A 17,314-nucleotide genomic window follows, 5' to 3' on the forward strand; every position below is an offset into this window, starting at 1 on the left:
ATTCTGCTACGTTTAAAAATCCATTGTCATCTCCGTGTGACTTTGCATTGTAAGGTTACATAGTTACATAGTAGATGAGGTTGAAAAAAGACGTACGTCCATCAAGTTCAATCTATGCTACATTTAGACAACAGATACTTTATCCTATATCTATACTTACTTGTTGATCCAGAGGAAGACAAACAAAAAACCCCAGAGTCATATCATCCAATGATAACTCATAAGGGGAAAAATAAATTCCTTCCTGACTCCAAGAATTGGCAATCGGATTAATATTTGGATCAACATCCTTCCCATGTATACTTATTTGTTATATCCCTGTATACCTTTTCTATCTAAAAACATGTCCAACTTTTTTTTGAACAAATCTATTGTATCTGCCATCACATCACTAATCTTGTTCCCCCTGGGACTTACAATAATGATTTTTTTTTGTGGTATGTAATTGTGACCTCAAAGCCCTTGGTTTGTATACTAACAGTGCTATACAAACTTACCAATACACAAGTCGTTTCCTTACATTGTGATATATAAAAAGTGACACTTGCAGGACCAATGCATTGATAACTTCAGTGGCAACACTTCTGAAAAGATACTTTCTTTCTGTGCATCGTTTTATCATTTTTTGCTGACTTTAGGAATCCAACTGAATATACAGTAATAAGGTTGCCATTTGAGATGGACATTCTCAGGACTACAGCAAAACCGTGCCTCTTTCCAAAATCCTCAACTGCTATTGCTATTTGTGCGTCCCTTTTGGACAGCAGCCCTTCAAATACATGTCGTTAACATACAACACAAACAATGTTATCGACTGCACTAGAGTGGGATGTTTTAGAACTCAGACTTGTCATCTTGTGTGTCTGTCTGTTACAGTGGTTTACAGAAGTATTCACCCCCTGCAATTTTTTTCACATGGTGGCACCTGAGTGTACCCCACGATGCTTTCAAATTAGTCTTTACATGTAGAATCTGCAAAAAGATTCCAAAATGAGTTTCAAAATGCATATAGAACAGAAAGTAAGATTTACAGTTAAAAACAGGTTACTCTCTTGTTGCACAAGTATTCAACCCTTTTGCTCCTGCATCCCTTAATCAGCTCAGGTACAAATGAATTCTTTGTAAGGTCACAAAATTAGTGAAATGGTTTCAGCCTGTGTGTAATCGGTGGTTTTAACTTGTAGATTATTTCCCCCAGGTATATAAAGACTTTCAAGCTGCAACTCAAATAGTGATCCAACAAAGCAACCATGAAGACCAAGGAGCTTTCTAAACAATTCCAAGAAAAGGGGTTGAGCGGTACAAGGTTAGCAGAAGGGTACAAGAAAATGTCAATGGCGCCGAGTGATCCCTCTCCGCATAGGGAAATCCATTGTTAAGAAGTGGAAGATCATCATACTACCCAGATCAGTTTGCCCTCCCAAACTGAGCTGCCGGGCAAGCAAGAAACTGGTTTGGGATGTCACCAATGACCTTGGCAAACTAGGTGTACTTTATAGGAATAAATTCTCCCTAAGCCCGCTGGTGAGAGCACATTGCACAGCAGATGCTAATGCCTATTATAGAGACATCTATAGATATATAGATATATTTATATTTATATATGGTACAGCACCCCAAACTGAAAAAGGGGAACAGGAGCATGTAGATCAAGAGTGTAGGATAGGGCAGAGTTGTAGTTAATGACCAGGTTGCCACTCTGGAGCAGAGGGAGGAGCACAAAGTGGAATCAAAATCTAGTAGGTTAATAGAGTGCAGGTCTCTGCAGAAACGAGGGATAGATGGAGGAGGCGAAGGGGAGAAGTGAGGTAGAAAATTAGATGAGATGATGGTCAGAGACGAAAACGGGAAAATGGAGAAATTAGGGAGAAGTTTTTTGTGAAAAACAGATTTAGGTAGTGTCCATCCTTGTGGAGTATGAAAGCTCATCAGAAAGAGCAGCCCGAATAGTCAATCAGTTGAAAAAGATATATCCAGGCTTCAAATAATCCAGGTTTATGTTCCAACATCAAGTCACACAGCTAATAAAGTACAAAACTTCTATAATCAAATCAACCAATGTAACAAAGAAAATTGTCACCAAGATCGTTAAGGGAGATTGCAAAACAAAAATTGGTGCCAAGCATAAAGATGAAGCATTAGTTGGTAAGTATGTTTGCGGTAACAGGAATGAATTTAAGAGACAGATTGGTAGAATTTGCAGAATGTGAAAACTTCTACATCATGAATTCCTTCGTCAAGAAGAATACACATAGAAAATGGACATGGAATCGACCCAATGGAATCAAGAATGAAATTGACTATATCCTAACTAACGAGAAACATGTGCTTGAAGACTGCACAATTCTTAACCATTTTGACACGAGGATTGATCACTGATTGTTTCGCTGCAAACTACATCTGAATGCAAAGCTGGAATGAAGAAAACCGATTAAAAAGACACAATCAACATTAATAACCTCAAGAATAACAGCAGAAAATGTTAACTATAAATTAATAATTGTTTCAGCTTGCTTGAAATGCATGGGAACACTGTAACAAACAATTTTGAAGAACTTATGCAGATTGTAGTTGAAAGCGCTGAAGAAAACTGGAGGGATCGCTTACAAAATACAGAATAAGAAAATATCTGAGACAAAACCATTAATGAAGAAACAAAGTAATCCCAAGATGCAAGGATATGAATTGAATATGCAGAGCTATGCAAGAAAATCTGCAGACGTATACATGAAGATGTAAGAAAATGTAACTGTGATATGATCAATAAGACTATTGAAGATAACAAAAGCTTAAAGAAGACCAAGCAACGCCTTGTGATTGGGAAGAAGCAAATCACAGATGGATCAACAGTAAGACTGTGCACTTATCATAAAGAGTTGAGGACTTCTTCATGAAATTATATGTGAACACAAACAACGCGGAGCATAATTCAGCTGAGGACAAGTGAGAAGAAACAACCAATGATGCATTCTTTCAGAAGAAGTGGTAAAAGCAATAGAATCTATGAAGAATGGGGAGGCTCCAGGGGGGGGTGGAATTACAAATGAAATCTTGAAAGAAACTGAGGGAAGTAGAAAAAATCCTTGCAAAACTCTTTACATGCTGCTTGAAGAATAGGAAAATTCCAGAACAATGGAGTAATGCCATAGTTATCCTCATCCACAAGGAAGGAGACCAATCAGACACCAAGAATTACAAACCAGTCCACTTTCAATCGCAAGATTTTGTACGAAGATACTCCGTAATTGACTGCAACAGAAGCTGGACTTTTCTCAGCCTAGAGAACCAACAAGATTTTGCAGTGGATACAACACAATGGACCACATCCATCCAATTCGTACAAGAAGTGATTTCCCAAAGTATTTCAAATTCTTTACCACTCATCTTAAGATTCGTAGATTCCGAAAAAGCATTTGATGATGTCTGCACCCTGGCGGTCGTAAACGTTTTAAGACCGTGTTGAAGAAAGGTAATCGATATTATAACGAACGTTTACGAGAATGACACATCAACCATTAGATTGCATGAAGATACAAGGCAGGAGATGCCATGTCACCAAAACTTTTCACTGTGATACTTAAATATTCACTGTTGGTTTGGATTCCATTTTCTTTCCTATCTAATGTCTTGAACAATGCTTTGATGACATATTTTACCACTAGTCCAAGCAAGTAAGAATGTTGGCCTCTGTATTAATCTCGCAAGACCAAAGCGATCAACAAATGTCAGGTATTCAATGATCCAATGGAATAGAATTAGAAGTCGAAGATTGTCTACCTTGGCCAACAAATAACAACCTTTTGAAGCAAATCAACAGGAGAATGAAGATGGAATGGACTGCATTTGGAAGAATTAAGAACATGTTTCAAGGGAACCTTCCTCTGTGCTTCAAGAGAAACGTTTTTGAACAGTGTAGTCTGCCTGTGCTTACATATGGATGTTAAACTTGGACCCTAAATGCAAAGATAATTCAGAAGCTTCAAACAACGCAAAGTAGTATGGAGAGATGTATGCTGGGTATTACCCAAATAAAGAGGAAAATAATAAATGGGTTTGAAACCAAACAGTCTGTGACATCACAAGGATGGAGAAATTTAAATGGCAGTGGGCTGGACATATCACAAGAGAAAATGACCATCGTTGGACAAAGATCGAACTCAACTGGATTCCAAGAGAGTAAAAGATGAAGAAAACGATAAAAAGTTAGATGGGAGGATAAAATTATTTGTTGGAGCAACGTGGAGAAGAGACTTGCAACTGCAGTACCTGGAAGATCATTGGGGAGGCCTCATCCAGCAGTGGATCTACAAGGCTTGAAAGGTGTAGGTGGTGTAGGTGTAGGTGGTGTGTGTGTGTGTGTGTGTGTGTGTGTGTGTGTGTGTGTGTGTGTGTGTGTGTGTGTGTGTGTGTGTAAAAATGTTTTACCAGGAAGTAATACACTGAGAATTACCTGTCATTTTCAAGTATGTCCTGGGTACAGAGTTATGATGACAAATACATAGTTACATTAAAGCTGCAGTTCAGTCTTTTTTTTTTTTTTTTTATTTATTTTTTTACTTCAATAGTTTCATGTGTGCAATCTCTAATTACCTAAAGAACTGTATAGCTGCAGGTCAATTCGTTCTCTATGTATTGATAGGTGAAATTTGGTGACATAATTAGTGAAGGGATCTGTTTTTCTTCTGCTTCTGTCTCTCAGTGGAAGCTCATGAATATTCATGAGCACTCCTGCACTGACATGTGCTAGAGGGAGGGCAGGGCTGACAAAGGGGTGTGCCAGGGCTTGTGACAGGACATGAAGGGGCAGTGCCTTAGCAAATGGCTGTTAAAATAGAATACAAGAAAATTGGTCTTTCAAAGTTGTTTTTTTAAAAACAGAAAATGCTAAAAGTATTTTTTCTTACTACAGAACTGATTTATTAAAAAAAACACACATGCAGGATATTGACTGAACTGCAGCTTTAAGTGAGCAGGGTTATACATAAATACATTGCATGCACAGTAAGAGCTAATATGATATAGGGGTATGTAAGAGTTACAGACCAGATAAAAATGTGAGACAGCTTTGGTTTTGAAAGAACTTAGGCCTGGGACATAGTGCCTTTAAACAGTGCTGAGGCGCGCTGAGGCTCAGGGAAAGCGGTGCTTTCCCTGGCCTTACACAGCGCGCCGTCAGGGGGCGGGACGGGGACGGGCCATGACGTCATGGAGCTGGTTCGCCCTCATTGGGCGAACCGCTCATGTGACCGGCCCTGCACTCCGGCAAGCGGGGAAATTTCAAAACTCCGACAGACACACGCTTCCCCAAGCGTGCTGACGCGTGCGCGAAACACTACTAAAGCCGCTCTCATTGCGGCTGCAGGGGCTCAGTGCCGAGCAGCAGCGCACCTCAGCACGGTGCGCTGACCATGTCCCAGGCCGTAGACTGGTCACAGCTATATCTCTCTATATCTTATTGATCCATGTTCATAGCGCTTCACAGGAGTAATACATGTGAAGTAATAGGAATAAGCTCTTCAACAAAGGTAGACATAAGGAAACGGAGTCACCACCCGAAGAGCTTGCAATCCAAGTTATGTGTATATTAGACATCACACTATATATAATAAATAAGCATCCCCATTGAGAAAAGTAGTTCTAGATAAATATATGTAAAAGTATTATATAAAGACCTTGTGATCAAGGCATTTTCCAGCTTAAAAGTCCACAGAGATTCCGTCTCTACCACTGTGTGCATATATCCAAATAGATTGTAAGCTCTTCAGAGCAGGGCCTCTTTTTCCTTTTTTGTTCTTGAGCGCTTAGTCCCATTGTGTTATAATGCTAATATATATATCTATCTCTATCTCTATCTATCTCAAGGTGACCAGGGAAATCCAGGTAACAGAGACAGCACACCGCAGTATAATGAATAAATAAAGTGTATTAACAACACAGGGCAGCCAACGTTTCGGTCCTCAGAGTGGGACCTTCCTCAGGGCAGTGCGCACTGCCCTGAGGAAGGTCCCACTCTGAGGACCGAAACGTTGGCTGCCCTGTGTTGTTAATACACTTTATTTATTCATTATACTGCGGTGTGCTGTCTCTTTGTTACCTGGATTTCCCTGGTCACCTTGTACATGTTTCTATATGGGACGAGCATCTGCCTTCATTTGAGAAACTGTGAGTGCAAACTATTTTTTCATTGACTATATATAAATCTATCTATATCACTCCAAAGAGTCTTCATTACTATAAATATGTATATTTTATTTCTCACTTGCGAATTGGTAAAACAAGTTAAAAAGAAGTGTCCACTTAAAGAACAAACTATTAGTCAAATTTGTTTGTAAAAAAATAATAAAATATCTAATAAAACTACTGGGCTCTTTAAAGATGGCAACCCCTGTATTTCCTAATGGTGGCTGTGTCATTTACATAGAAAATGTGTAAAAAAAAAAAAAAAGGGGGGGGGGGTGGAGAATGAAGTGAAATTGCATGTTGGGTGCTCATATTTGTGAGTTATAACATATATTGTTCTACAGGTTATAATTTCCTGCTGACCCTATTTTCCTGCTTAGAGCTGCTTTGCACTGCCATCTTTAAAAGAATCTTCCCCCCTTTAAATCTCTTGTAACTGCTAAATTGGATTTGTCACTGAATGAAGTGTCAGCTGCCATTGGAAAGGCTTACAAAGCTGCACTGCTGACCTTTTGTAGGCTGGGTTTAAATAACAATTGATGGGCTTTAGAATTTCTAGAGATTATTGTGATTAAGAGGAAACCATTCTGAATAATACGGAAAAGGGTGTAAAATACCCAGCACACAGCTGGTAAGCAGCATGCGTTTTCTACAAGGGGGGAGGTCAGGACTAGTTCATCCTGCAGTTTTCGTGGTGATTGACAGCTGTACAACCTTTAATATAATTAGGCCAGGCACTTGAAACATGCAGCACTCCTCATTTAATTTCGAATTGGAATCTATAAGTAAAAATGGTCATGCAGATGATTGTAATTAGGCTTTTTATTGCAATATCATCATTTGTTGACACTGTTTATTGAGTTCTTAGCAACAGGTGGAGGAATTGCAATACAATATTATATAACCACAATTCTATGTTGGGTTATTGAAATGTTATCCCATAAATGACCAATGCCATTAATATGTCTTATTTTGTACCATATATCAGTTTTATGTTGTCTGTGTATTGAATGCACGTTTTAAATTATACTCATGGCGCTAATCCCACTACAGGACAAAAATAATTTTACCATTATGCTGTATGACAATTTTGTGGCTAACGACTGAATTTGCTCCAGCAAATCCCATAAATAATACATGGAAGCATTTTTGGATAGCTCTTTATTCATAATACCGCATTAGTTAAGTCCCCGTTCTGTCTGCCACTTCTATAATTCATTCTCTTCCCTTTCTACAAATCTTAACTCCGTTTTTGCCGTTTTTCACCCCCAAATCGCTGCATTGAGGTGGTTGGACGTTTGACTGTTCCGGTGGACTGTTCCCCCCTTTCACATTTTGAGTTTACAATACCACACAGGAAAGGGCTCGAGCTGGCCAAGTCCTGCTGAGCGTTTTTTCAAGCCCCTGAAAAGAATGAATTATTCAGCAGTAAGCATGCTTACAGCTGGTCATTTGGGAGCTTTGATCTGCGAATCAGGCGGCTGCATGAATGCCCTTATTGTCATGTTATGTGTACACAGTGTGTGAATTATTGAAAATAGTGAGGCCTGAGCCTCATCTGGTAGAGATTACAGTGCAGGCATGCTGGGTGAAGGCCTGTAATTGAAAATCCCCAGATGCTATTTATTTGGTCTATGTCACATGACCGACTGCAGTAAGCTTTCCTGAACAAAATGTTGCTTGCGTAGAAAGCAAGGCCCAACCTCCTCCCCAAGCGAAGCCTTTGCAGAACGCACTACATATGGACTTACCTAAGCACCTGCCCGTAATATTTTTAAAAGCTGGAAATAGGTTCTTATTTTTTAAATAAAGGGCCGCCCAGCTTATTGGTTTTAACCACTTGTTGACTTGCAAACACTTTTGTGTCTACAAAACCTGGGTTTTTTTGTTTGTTTTTTTTTTACTAAGCTGATTTTGCAGGAAAGTGGGTTAGACGTGGAAGGTAGAACTGTTGGCCTACTAGCTGGGCAAATTGTTGGTTACATAACTATGCCTAAATATCGACTATTGCAAGGAAAAGTGTAAAGGGTTGTATCTGACTTTTTGGGGGTCGGGGGGTTGTCAAAATGTTTGCACTGACGAGCAGTACAAAATCAGAAGTAGTAAAAATCATAAAATGTGTCATATGTAGGAAGACTTCGCAACATATGACACATAAAATAGTTGTTTCAAAATTAATTTGGACACATTGTATTCATCAGGCATAACAGGACGCAATCGTACTGAAAACAGAATTGTGTGTGTATGTGCATATATCTAGATCTAGCAATTAATAAATTATTCGTGTAATATTATTTACAATAGCTGTACTGTGAAAACAATACATTGTTACCCTATATAATAAACTATATTTGTGGTTTATACATGGCTACTTAATTCTGCGCCAACTCTATTAATAGACTTTTTCTGGGTTGAAACCGAGTTGAATTTGGCGGACGATTGTGACACCCTTTGTGGGGTTTTTTTTGACGCAAAGAAAAAAAGGTGTACGTACAATTATCTGTACACCTCACAATTTCTGTTGGCCCAAAAAATTAAACTCGCCGCTGATGTAGGTATGTCTTTATTTATATAGCGCCATTAGTGTACATAGCGCCTTACAGTAGTAATACACGTGACAATCATATAAATAACAGATCATGGGAATAAGTGCTTCAGACATAAAAGTAACGTTTAGGAAGAGGAGTCCCTGCTTTGGAGGAGCTTACAATTGGTAGGTAGGAAGAACGTAACGAGACAGTAGGACTCAGATTGAGAAATGTCAGGTTGGAATATAGGCACACACCAGCGCAATGGGGGAAAAAAAGATTTCCATGCACCAAAATTGCACCTGAAAAGTAGAACCCGTTTGGCTTGATGTTTCATTGCACATTACTTTGTTCTAATACTACAATAATAACTTTATTTCATATATGCAGTGCAGTACGCAGCACATGGGATTGTTACAGACACAGTCCCTGCCCAGATGAGCTTACAATCTGTTTTTTGGTGCCTGAAGGCTGAGCCGACACCAGGATTTGAACCTGGCTCCCCTGCTGGGTGTCAGAGTCCTGGGCCTTGACTCCTTGAGATACCCCTTTATTTGATGGACAGTACTGTGTTCTTATTGTATCTGCGTCAAATGTAAGACTTAACTAGGGAAGTTTTACACTTCCTCAGGTCTGTCAAGAGAAAAATGAATATATAGTGGCACTCCACTGAAATTCGTATCCTGCCTGGGTGCAAACCGCTGGGGACGGGAATACTGGCATACAGAAAATATGGAAGCAGGCACTCCAGGAGTTAGAAAAATGAACACAATTTATTGCAAAACTATCAATGTTTCGGCTCCCTACAGCAGGGATGCACAAAGTTTTCTTCCTGCGCCCCCCTGCCTGCTCTCTTCCCCCCCCCTCTGCTGGCACACCCCCCTCTGCTTGGTTCCGGCATCAAATGACGTAGCGGGGTCATGTTACGTTGCCATGACAATGCGACATCACGTGAACCCGCGGCGTCATTTGACGCCAGGGTTGCCATGACGACGTGTCACTGGAAGGCAAGCCAAGTGAATTTAGAGGCCTCACACGATCCCCGGGATTTAGATGTGTCTGATATTCTTTATCAACATGTATTTATTGAGCAGCCAAAGACGGGCACCGGAACAGACGGCACAACGTTTCCCTTAGGTGCTGGGAATACCCCGAAAAGTTGTGCTGCCCCCGTTGTCTGTCTTTGGCTGCTCAATAAATACATGTAGATAAAGAATATCGGAGACGTCTGAATCGGTGATATACAGTAGACGAGTGCCGAGAAGATTTCTTGCTTTTCTATGTGGATTTGGAGCGGTGAGTCCTGCTCCTTCTCACCAAGGATTTAAAGAAATATATAAAGGTTGTGGGCAGTTGTACAAGAATTGCTTTTGAACTGTAGATGTATATATGAGCCTGTGTGTCTGTCTCAGAGCAATAGCTTCAAGACCATGATAGCTGAAACATTGCATGCATACTATTGGGGCCCCAGAGGTGTACACATGTGAGTTATTATTTATTTTGGGATGGTTGTTTTTCTTTTGTTTTTAACTGCTCCGCCTCTGGATGTTCCCTCTCCACGAGGCCGGTGATTGGCCTTTGCTTTGCAAGGTAGTATGCGATTGGTCACTGCGCTGAGCTGGAGGCCTTCTGGACATTACTTGGGGGAAGAGCATAGGTGGGAGTGGAGAAGAGTCAGACTGGGGGTTAGAGGTGCAGCCTCACTCACTGGAAGGTGAGTTTATTGATCAGGTTAAAGAGGGAACTGTTATAGTCATGTCAAAAGAGATGTTTAAAAGAGATGTTTTAAAACTCCCTTAATAATAATTAATTAAGCATATAACATTCAGTATCTCCAATGCACAGGGGATCTTCCACAATTTATGACATATGTGTATTGTATATGTAGCCCCCTTTCCCCGTAACTAAGGGAACTACGTGTGCTGACTTTACCTGTGGCTCACAGAAGGCCTAAGCCTCCACCGCTGGGAGCCTCGGTGAGCTCGTCTATCAGGATGCAGCGCCTCCACCTGGGAGGGATATGTGGAGTGGCGCTATCCACTGTTTGGCTTTTGGTGCATGTAGGTACCTTCCTGGTCTCTGTTCAGACCAGGGTATATGGCAAATGATGGGTCTGCAGGCCACAAAGTTATCCCACGACGCGGGGTCTGCTGACTCCTCTTGCTCCGCACTGAAGGTGTCCACCTCCTGAGGGAGCTCCAGCTGGAGGGCGTCCCTTATTGTCATATTGTGCCTTTGGTCTGGCCGCAGGTCACCGCGTGGCATCACTTCACCGGTGAACTATTACTTCACAGTAATAGGGGAGCGTCCCTGCCTGGAGCCTTCCCTACAATACTGTCCCTGGGAGGGGGGGGGGAAACCTAACTGGGACCTGCAGGCGACTTCTGGCCTATTCTGGAAGCCACTGGAACCTGGACACTACCTCACCCCTTGCCGTCCTCTTCCCGACTCAGCGCGGAGTCCTTAGCACGCCAAAATGAACTCCTCTGCCGTTATTCTAAGAGCCCTATTGGCTGGAGTGCCCCACTTGGTAAGGAGCCCCTGGGGCTGCTGGGATATGTAGTCCCGTGCGGAGCCGCTTGTAATGGCTGCCGCACTCTATAGTCACTGCGAATGCACACCTGCTGCATCGTGCATGTGCAAACATTAAAGATGGTGGCCCCCGCATGCGGGAACACCTCGGAGCTCCACTGGCAGCCTGCAGCCTCCCCCTCCCGGCACAGAGGTCAGAGGGGGAGCTCGATTTATGTGTGTGTGTCTATTTATATTTTGGTAAGGGTCATAAAAGAAACATTCCTTGCTAGGGTCACTTGTATTTTTATGGTTATGCAGTAGGGGGTCCCCAGAGCTAGTCCCCAAGTGTTAATTTCACTTCCCGATGTGTACTTGCCTCAGGTGCTGCCGGTTACTTCCTGGTTCTTAAATCTCCGGTGGCATGCAAATTTAAACCCCCATTTTGTTTCCCCTGCATGGGATGGAAACAGGTGCACCTTCTGAGGCAACGTATCTTGGGCAGCAGGTGTTCCCCAGAGCTGAAATAAACGCGGTTTAGCTTTGGGGGCCCCCTGCCTCTCACTATGTAGGAAAAAACAGTAAGGAGAACTCAATAGAATGGTACTCTTCGTCACGGCCATTTAACCCCCGATGTTTATCCACTGTGGGACAGTTGACCACGACCGTGTCGCTATTGCCGTTTGGTCGACTGAGGTAGGTTGTGGGTTAAGATCAGGGTGAGGCCAAGATGGATCTGTCGACACGAACTCCGACCCACAGAACTATAGATCCCAGGAAATCAAGGCTCTTAAACTAGGCCTTATCTCACTTAATTTGGTAGATATATGGAGAGAGATGAATTCCTGGACCAGGGATTTCACCTTCTACTCATCCCCCTCACCAAACATACTCACGCATTGATTATATTTTTATAAGCGCAGCTCTGATCCCTCGGGTCTGAGTCAAATATTCACAATATAAGCTGGTCAGACCACGCTCCTGTAGACTCTACAATCACAAATCTGAATATTTTAGTACCCAGGGCAGCTTGGAGATTAAATTAATCTCTTCTTCAGGTCCCTGAGGTTTTGAAGGCTGTTATCAGGGAAGTTGAGGCTTTTTTCCAGACCAATGATGAGTGTCGCGTCAAGGTCAACAGTGAGAGGCTCAGAATCAGGGACTATCTTATCTCTATTGCCTCAGGTAGAAAGAAGGCCCGTCAGCTAAAGATTGATTCCCTCCAAAAGAAGGTTGATAACCTCTCTAAACTTCACAAAAATAATCAATCCCCAGAGACGATGTTATCCCTTAAGGAAACTAGAGCAGAGCACAATATATTTTTAACTGCGAAAGCTGAACAATCTCTTAACTGGTCAAAGAATGTTCCTCAAAGCAGTTATGGCCCTCTACTCAAATAGTAAAAAGCCAGGGCTTTCCCTTCTCTCAATTTCAGATAAAAAGTGGTAGAAGACAAGGTTGCCCACTGTCCCCACTTATTTTTGCCTTCTGCTTGGAGCCATTGGGGGTACATATACGCCAAAACCCTAATATCTCAGGTCTTGAAGTGGGTGATCAGTCATATAAACTGGCCCTCTTCGCGGACGATATTATTATAACGATATCAAAACCCTTAACAACCCTACCAAATCTGTTCAACAAACTATCTATTTTCAATAAATTATCGGGCTTCAATATGAACAATAGTAAGTCAGAGGCACTAAATATCAATCTGAGGCAGGAAACGGTTAAGGTAATCAAATTCAATTTTGAGTTCAGATGGCAGCAATCTTCGCTGAAATACCTGGGAGTCTTTTTAACAAAGGACTATGACTCTATCAGGCTAATTATCCTAAAATATTGAAGATATTAAAAGCCGATCTAGCGGCTTGAACTTTAATATATCTTTGTTGGGGAGAGTTCAATCTGTGAAGATGAATTTACTACCCAGATTGCTCTATCTTTTCCAGACCTTCCCTATACCTATTATAACATCAGATATAACCAAACTCCATTCTCTGGTCTCCAAATTTATTTGGAATAACAAAAGGCCCACACTCAACCGTAAACTGTTAACCAGGCCCACCGGAGCAAGAGACATGGCACTTCCTTGCCTCCTCTCATATTACAGGGCTGCTCAAGCAAGTCAGTGGGTAGTGTGGCACACAAATCCGTCACTTAGAAGATGGGTCGCCTTGGAGGCACACCTAATACGGCCCACTCCAATAGAAAATATTCTTTGGCTATCTAACAGGATAGGCCTTTTGGGGGCATCCTGTTTTGCCAGCGATCTCACACACTCACTTTCAAGCTGTGGGACAGACTCGAGTTTAAATACAAGCTAAGCAACCCAAACTCTTTGACCCCTTTTTTTGGAATCCGGGATTTTCCCCCGGGACTACCCAAATTATCTTTTGCAAATTGGCGACAAGCAAATATCTGTAGACTTTTCGACTTAAGCCACGATTTCAAAGTGACGCCTTTAGATAATTTGGTAAGGATAGGGGTGTCCTACCGGGAAAGATTTTTCGCTATCTCCAATTAAAGCCCTTCTACACTAAAGTCATGCCCTCTAGGCCTGTCTCACTGTCTGAGAAACTCTGTTTGGGAGCAAACTCCCACGAAAGGTTGATATCGAAACTATACTGCCAATTTTCTCTGCCAGCTGAAGACCAAGCGAATCTTACATTTATAGAAAAATGGGAAAACGATTTGGGTGAGGAATTGGAGGATGAGGATTAGGAGGATATCTTCGAAGCGGTAGCCAAAAGCTCAATCTGTACAACTATCCGGGAAAATGCGTACAAAGTAATGGCCCGTTGGTACAATACCACCGAAAATATAGCTAAATATGTTCCAGGCTCTTCACCTATGTGTCCTAAAGGCTGTGGTGAGGTGGCCTCTTTTCTGCCTATGTGGGGGTCATGCCCCCGGATGCAGGCTCTATGGAGGCAGGTGAGATCTTGGATCCGCCAGATTATTAGCTCCAACATCCCCCCTAGATCCGTGGCTGTTTATACCAAACAAACCACTTCAAGGCCACACCAGGGCGGAAAACAAACTAACAACTCATATCACCGTGGCATGGTGCGCCCTAGCAGGTCTTTGGAAACAAGATAAAATACCATCAATCCCGCTAATTAGAAACAAGGTATGTATGATGGAAAAACTCACTAGCTTTTTAAATGATACATACGATAATTACCAGGTTTGGCTACCCTGGATAATGTTTATAGGCAGCCAAAATGTAGCCTTAAGCTCCCTCAGTTTGTAACTTCTCAAAACCATCCCTGCACCACGACCAGAGGGCATATCTGGCTGCTTCCCCCGGCCCACCACTATATTCTACCTCACGAAATTTATGTTCCGCCTCACCATCCCGGTTTTCTCAGAGACAGACCCCATAAAAGATAGTCTGCCCCAGAATCCCTTTTGGAAAAGCAAAGTATTTTATGTTGCGTTTTATGTTTTTGAAGCCTCACCAATTTGCTGTTCCACCCCTCCCTGCGCCCCCCTCCCCTTTTTTCATTTCTGTATCCAACCCCCCCCCTCCCCCTGATCACCCATTTAACCATGTTGTATTTCTGTATATTTTTTGCCTTACTACCCAATAAAAAAAATATATGTTTGAAAAAAAAAAAAAAAGATCAGGGTGAGGGGTTACATACCCCTGGCTCCCGCAGATGCGTGGCAAAATGTCCCTGCCACCAACTGTCCCGGCACCCATGTGCCCAGTGTTGAAATCGCTGTGGCCAAATGTACTAGACAGGAACTCGAATACTTTAAATTGCAATTAATTTTCAAGTTGTAGTACCACTGTCTTGGGTACCTTGTTATGTAATATTAGCATATGTATCATGTTGCATTGTTATGCGATTCAGTGGCGTGTGGTCAGACAGAACAGACAATGTGTTGTTGAATCAGAGATCGATGTTTACATAATCTACTTTGGGATTTTTTTCTTTTTTAGGTCAAATGAAATCCCCTGATATTTAGCTGGATAGCAAAGATTGTTATGTCTACAGAGGCAGCATTACCCATACAGTATGTTTTCTACAGAGCTTTAATACTAATCCTAATTTGTACATTACTTAAAACATAGGGGGGGGGGGGAAACTCCATTAAAATAAAAAAAATTAAAATGTATTAAAATATAGGCAATTTGATTTTTAAGCATATTTGGGAATTCTTTCAGTTTTTTTTTGTTTTTTTTTAAATTAATTTTTTTATATGTTTCGGTATCCCAAAATACACGGTCTGCCAGATCTGTAGGCTTGTCGAAAAGAGCTCTAATAAAATGTTTGTATCCTGTTTTCTACGTAGCCGCTCACGGCGTCCTACCGTTTTTGAGAAAATTTTCGTCTGAATATTGTGTTCAAGAAGGGGGTGGCGGTATCCCTGCAAAATTTATGGCCCTCGCGTCACGTGGGCCAACAGGAAGCCGCACTGGTTGCGTCGCGGCTTCCTATTGTACGGCAGGGCCGCGAGAGCTTTGAAAAGCTGGCATTACGTGAGACCTTCTAGCTGAGCCAGAGCAGCTACCAGCACCCCCTACGGAGGGAAGTATTTCCGGAAGTAGGGTGTCTCCAGAGCTGAAATTAATGGGGTTCAGCCCCGGAGACGCCCTGCTTCAAACCTATGCAAAAAAATAAATAATTGCCAACATTGTCACCTTTTTAAGAATACTTCTGTTCTGCAATGCATTTTTTTCAAATCCGTGCGACAGCGAAAACATATTAAAAACACAATGCTTCAGGTGTCCGCCAACGCCAAGTGAGATAACGTTCACACCTTGATTATTACAATGCTCCGAATAAGCTGGCCCATAGTAGAAGATAAGTGCGAGTCCCTGGGTCTTGAAAGACATTTGTTATGTATTCCAGTGGATAATTGGTGGACAGAAACGACTTGTGTTGTCAAAGAAAGTTGCGTGTGCTTATGAACAACACACTTGCTGTATCCCAGGGGTTTTCAACTCCAGTTCTCAAGACACCACCCCCCCACCCCCCCTCGCAACAGGTAAGATTTTAAGGATATCCCAGCTTCAGCACAAGTGACTCAGTGTTTTACTGAGCCACCTGTGCTGAAGCTTTTGATATCCTTAAAACCTGATAAAAATATGCACAGAGCACACCGGGGGTCAGTACAAATATAAGATTTAATGCACGTCCATTAAACCCAACAAATTAAAATAACCAGTATAAAACAAGTTATAACCTAAACACAGGGCTGCCAACAGAAATTGTGGGTCCCAGGACAAACATTTTAAGTGGTGCCCGCCCCACCGCCGCGCGCTGACATCAGAGAGCCATGTCGGCGTGCGACAGAGGGATAGTCATGTCAGTTGCTGCTAAGGGAGACGGGCCAGGCCAGAGGTCGGGCCCAACTTGCAGTGCCAGCTGGCTGGGCAGCCCTGACTCACCGGGCCCGGGATGACAGCCCTGGCAGACCCACCCTGTTGGCGGCCCTGCCTAAACAGTCACATGTAGTGACAGACTAGGACTGTAACCAGAAACATGAACACGTGTCAAAAACTAACGACAAAAAATAACCACAAAGCATGGTCAAATGGCAATATGAAGCATTATATATATATATATATATATATATATATATATATATATATATATATATATATATATATATATATATATATATATTATATATATATATATATATATTATATATATATATATATATATATATATATATATATATATATATATATATATATATATTATATATATATATATATATATATATGACCACTGAGGCAGGGACAGATGCTAACCATGAAGCTGGGATTGCGGGAAGCCAAGGATGGTGCTGGTGTAATAGTCCAAACTGCACCTTCACTCAGTAGTTTGTATTCTCCGCTGAAGCTTCCTGGTCGCTGTTCCAGCGCGCACACCCATTGACAGGGGCAGAGAACAGGAAGCTTCACGGTTAGCATCTGTCCCCCCTCTTTGATCTTTTTTTATATTTTTTTTTTAATGCTTTGTATTGCCATTTGATCATGTTTTGTATGGCTTGTGCAGTTATTATTTTTTGTAGCTAGTTCTTGACACATGTATTTTTTTTTGTGGTTATAGTCCTAGTCTGTCACTACATGTGAC

At 41.7% G+C, this 17,314-nt stretch overlaps 1 protein-coding gene across 14 annotated transcripts in view; it reads left to right on the forward strand.

Moving 5' to 3' along the window:
• Positions 1-17,314, forward strand: part of TEAD1 (TEA domain transcription factor 1) — a 186,837-nt gene that overhangs the window by 116,768 nt on the left and 52,755 nt on the right. The gene's annotated exons all lie outside the window — the stretch shown is intronic.

The sequence above is a fragment of the Ascaphus truei genome, chromosome 12, assembly GCF_040206685.1.
Source record: "Ascaphus truei isolate aAscTru1 chromosome 12, aAscTru1.hap1, whole genome shotgun sequence".
NCBI classification, from domain to species: domain Eukaryota; kingdom Metazoa; phylum Chordata; class Amphibia; order Anura; family Ascaphidae; genus Ascaphus; species Ascaphus truei.